This window comes from Myotis davidii, unplaced genomic scaffold (assembly GCF_000327345.1).
Source record: "Myotis davidii unplaced genomic scaffold, ASM32734v1 scaffold416, whole genome shotgun sequence".
In the NCBI taxonomy this organism is placed as follows: domain Eukaryota; kingdom Metazoa; phylum Chordata; class Mammalia; order Chiroptera; family Vespertilionidae; genus Myotis; species Myotis davidii.
The window spans coordinates 34,476-39,875 of NW_006287324.1; positions in this window are offsets into that span (position 1 = coordinate 34,476).

Sequence of the window (5,400 nt, forward strand, 5' to 3'; positions counted from 1 at the left end):
GTAGGAGTCCTGGGTCCCCAGAGACTTCCCGGAAATGGAGTTCAGAGCAGTCGGGAGCTTGTGACTCCCTCCTGATTCAAAAAGACAGCCGCCTTTCTTAGGTACCAGCCCCTTTCCACTCGCGTTAGAGCCTCCGTACCTTTGCACTTTACTTCTGCAGCTCCTGACCCTCAATGTGGTTTTCTCTTTCCTTCTAGTTGTAGAATTTCCACTCCGCCAGCCTTCCTGTAGTTCTGGATGTTGACCGTCCTGTCTTTTTGTTGCGTTTCTGAAGTTGTTGTAGGAGGCAGCAATCTCGGTGTTCCCCTATGCCGCCATCTTAGTTTCTCCCCCAGTTTTCACCTTTGAAGTCACCAGGCTCTCGTGTTCTGAATCCTTCACCTCAGACTGTATCCTTAGGGCCATAACTTGTATAACTAAGAAGTCGCTCACCTTGCTCATTTTTTTTGTCTCAAGCTTTACCTCCTAGGCCTATTGCCCTGGACTCCTGACTTTGACTCTGGCTCTATCTCCAGTTCCTAGCCCCCCTGAGACCCACTCCCTTCTCCTCTGAACCTGCTAGTACTTCTCTTTTAAAGTTAAGCCTTTGGGGGATTCTAGTAAGCCCCCGCGTCTTTTAAAAAATATGTTTTTATTGATTTCAGGATTTATTTTTTTGAATATATTTTTATTGATTTCAGAAAGGGAGAAAGAGAGATAAACATCAATGCTGAGATAGAATCATTGATTGGCTGCCAACTATAAGCTCCCTACTGGGGATTGAGCCTGCAACCCTTAGCATATGCCCTGACTGTGAATCGAACCCTGACCTTCTGGTTCATAGGTTAACACTCAACCACTGAGCCACATCAGGCGGGCAACCCCAACCTTTTTTGTTTTCTGAACCAAAGCTGAATTACAATCCATAGGTAAAGAATTTCCTGAGGTAACAGGATCCTCATAGATTCCTTGAGGAGTTTAACCTAGTTATTCAAACCTAATCAGCTCAGAGAAACCTTTCTCCAAATCGGGAATGAATCTCTCTTTGTTCTTATTGACACTGGAGCTACACATCAGTGCTTAACCCATTGGTCTAAAACATATCCAGCCTCAGTTGAGTAAAATAGTTCAAATAGTGGAATTTAAAATAAACCTCAACAGAGCTGTTTTCCTGCTCTCTACCTATGAGTTTGTTTCTGTTTTGCTTGGGTGTTGGGAGTGCGATGGGAGGTGGAGAGATTGGGAAAAAAAAAGAGAACTCATGGACATGGACAACAGTATGGTGATTGCAGGGGTGCAGGGGGTGGAGGTAGAAGAGGGCATAGAGGGGATAAGTGGTGATGGAAAAAAAAAAGAAAATAACATGTAAGTAGAGAGAACCTCTGCCAAATAAAATAAAATAAAATAAAATAAAATAAAGCAATCTAGAATAAAATAAAATAAAATAAAATAAAATAAAATAAAATAAAAAAAATAAACCTCAACAAATTTCTGTCTCTGAACTTACTCCCTTTTCTTAAGCCCCTTAACAGGTACATACTTTTTTACTTTAAGTTCCCTGCCCCTATTTATTTTTAGGCTGAAACTTAGAAAATATCATGACAGAATTTATTTCTCCCAAAAGGGGGGAATAATGCTAAAATTTGACAGTAGCTTTCAAAATAGCTAATTAGGTGAGCTAAATAATCCTTCAGTATGTTTATTTGTTCCGTTTCTGAGGGCACTACAGCTGAACATAGCAGCACTGATTATTTGTTCCAATGGAATCAGCTGCCATCCTCTTTATGAGCAAAACTTTTAACTGATGTTGGCAGAATCCACAGTGTACCTCCTATAACATTCTGTTGGCCACGTTTATAGAGACCTTCCAAATACCTTGCATGAAATCTTTGCTATTGGTCCTTCTAAGTCTCAGACTCATCCCTTTTGGAATTCATAAACTCTCACCTTTTAAAATAATTACAGGATCCCTCCCCCATGCATTTAGCTTTGGCTTCTTTTGATCCACAGTTGATAAAGGAAGACATATGTCAATATTTTAGAGGCCTAATGCTTATATTTAAAATAACCATGCTTGCCAGGCCAGCATGGCTCAGTGCATCATGGAGATCACAGTTCGATTCCCGGTCAGGGCACATGCCTGGGTTGCAGGCTCGATCCCCAATGTGGGGTATGCAGGGGGCAGCTGATCAATAATTCTCTCTCATCATTGTTGTTTCTATCTCTCTCTCCCTCTCCCTTCCTCTCTGAAATCAATAAAATATATTTTTTTATAAAGAAAATAACCATGTTTCGGTAGAACAATCTTTACACAGTGTGCTCCAAGGAGATGAAACCTAGAACACCACACTCTACCACCTGGAGACTTCGTTTCCTGGAAAAAATTCCTTCCAGCCTTGCCGACGGGGCCCCTACAGCTGCTGTGCTCTAACCCCAGTGTTGTTAATCTCCAGGGAGTATACTCTTGAATTCATGTGGCACACCTAATGGTAACATCAAACACTGACTGGAATGGCATAGTCTGGTGACTGAAATTACAGCTGTCAAAAAATTGAAGCAGGTTGTATCTGGACACAGCTTTCCCAGAATGACTGGACCTGCCATTTCTTTCCTTTGCTTCTTTCTTTCTTTATTTCCCTTTCTTTTTCTTGGAAGGAAGATGCCTTTGCCCCCACATATCCTGATTTATAGTGAAAAGGGTAAACCTCTCTGGTTGTTACACCTGTCATCAAGAGTTTTGATGTCTAAGACAGTAATGACCCTTTATTTCACTTCTTTCAGGTTTGAGCTCCTGGTTTAGAATCATTATATAAACTAAGTTTTTTCTGTTGTTTTTAAATGTTGTTTTGTATTCTTCTTGCTGTTAAACTCTGAACAAAGTTGAGCCTGGACATGAGCAGATTCTGGACCATGCACCTTTTGTACAACATGATATACAACACCCAGAAGTCCTTCTTGGCATTAGGGACAAACAGCCACTGAGTCCCAAGACTTGACCGCTGATCAGTGATGCTTTCAGAAAAAGATCTTGATCAAAAGTGAGAAATGTCAAAAGTTGACAGTGACTTTAAGCAAGACAGAAGTTGAGAGGGCCTGTAGGAGAAGTTCTCACATCCTATTTTATTCACGAAAGCCCTACAGAAAGAACTTTAAGGCTAAAACAGAGCTTTCTGGTTATAACAGCCTCTACCCTTAACTTCCTCTTCTTTTTAAAGAATAGGACTTAACCTGCACTTACTGGATTGCAACCCTTTCTTTTTTTTCTGAATAAATCCTTTCTGCTGATGGAATACCTGGTCCACTTTTTGTGTACGGTCAACACACAAACTTTATAGATTAAAGCAACAGAAATTTATTGAACATAAATTTACAGTTCTACAAGCCAGAGTACAAAGTCAAGATGTTGGCAAGGCCATGCTCTCTCTTTCTCTCCTGGCTTCTAGCGATTGTTGGCAATCCTTAGCGTTCCTTGGTTTAGTGGTGCACCACTCCAATCCCTTCCGCTGTCACCACATAGCCTTCTTCTCCCTGTGTGTCTCTCTCCCCTTCTCATAAGGACACCAATTGCATTGAATTTGGGGACCACCCTACTCCAGTATGACCTCATCTTTACTAATCACATCAGCAATGGCCCTATTTCCAAATAATTTATATTCTGAGGTAGTGGGGTGGGGTGGGCTGGGATTTCAACAGGTCTTTTTTAGAAATACAATGCAACCCTTAACAATATCCTCATCATAAAATGGGTTAATGACTCTCCTTGGCAGAGTTTTTATGAGGATTAAGAGCAAAGGAGCTCAGTGTCTAGCACACTAGTAGGCACTCAATGAATGTCAGCCTTTATTATAGTTGTGGGATTCCTGCTTTGAGGTATACAGTATACCAAGATAGGCCCGGTGTAGCTGGGACCGAAGGGCAGTGCTGGAGGTCCACAAATCCCCTCAGAATGTTGCCACAGGCTTCACCTTAATTGGAGGTCCCTTGTTGAAGGAAGCTGGACATTTGTTATGCTACAGACTACAGGTTTCTAAACATACTTTAAATACTGTATTAGTCTTTCTAAGAGAAAGAATAAAGTGGTATAGGAAATGCTATATTAGGAATGGGGGGATCTGGGCTTTCATTAGGACTTCCCCACTAATTTACTGAATGGCCTTTGTATTCTTGCAGATAAAAAAATGTGACCAGATGACCTATAGGGTCCCTTGTCAGTTCATGTGTTCTGCATAGTGGATTTCTCATATTCTCAGCCTCTATATTGGTGTCAAAATAAAAAAACTCATGAATCTTTTTGTTCACTAACAAGAGTTAAATTTCTATGTTATTGTTATTTGATTTTCCCCACAGCCATTGTTTCTTTAAAATGTAAAATTAATACATATTCATTACATTAGGATTGGAATTACAGAAAACTAAAAGTATTATATAGCATTAATGTGAGAAAATGAAGATTAATTTCTCATTTGATATATGGTAAATGTTCCCACCACAGTAATTTTTAGCATGACTTGAACCATTCTCAAAGGTACCAGAACTACAAATTATACACACACACAAAAGAAAGGAAAGCATGGACCCAGGACATCAGAGAAGAATCCAGATGACAGGTATTGTTGCCTAACTCAACTCCTATCTTCATTCTTTCTTTTCTAACTCCACTGTAGACATAGTATTGAGCATGTTAAGGCTCTCTTGCATCCTTAAATGGCCATGTGACACAGTCCTGGCCAAAGGAGTGAAAACGGAAGCCTACCAGAAAGGCCCCATAACAGTTCTCTCCTTTTAAAGGAAACAGAAAACTCTGCCACCACCTTTTTCTATTTCTCCTTCCTTTGGTTGAAAATGCAATGCCTGGGGCTGCAGCAGCCATCTTGTAAGAATGAGGGAAATATAGTGAGGAACACAGAAATGCTGGTTCTGACATTGGTGAGCTCCTACACCAGGCCCTGGAATGCCTACCTCAACACTTCATGCTATTGATAATTAAATACTGTTTTGGGCTGAACTGTGCCTCCACAAAATTCAAATATTGAAGTAATGACCTCCAGTACCTCAGAATGTAACCGTGTTATGAAATAAGGTCTCTAAAGAGGTTATTGAGTTAAAAGGAGGACACAAGAGTGGGTTCTAATTCAATGTAATGGGTGTTCTCATAAGAAGAGAAAATTTGGACACACTAAGAGACACCAGGGATGCTGGAGCATAGATAAAAGACCATGTGAAGAGGTAGCAAGAGAATAGCCATCTACAAGCCAAGAAGAGAGGACTCAAAGGAAACCAACCTTGCTGGCACCATGATCTTGGACTTCCAGCTTCTGGGACTATCTTATCTAATAAAAGAGAAACATGGTAATTGGCGTAGGACCGATACCCTTCCCATTGGCTAATCAGGGCGATATGCAAATTAACTGCCAGCCATGA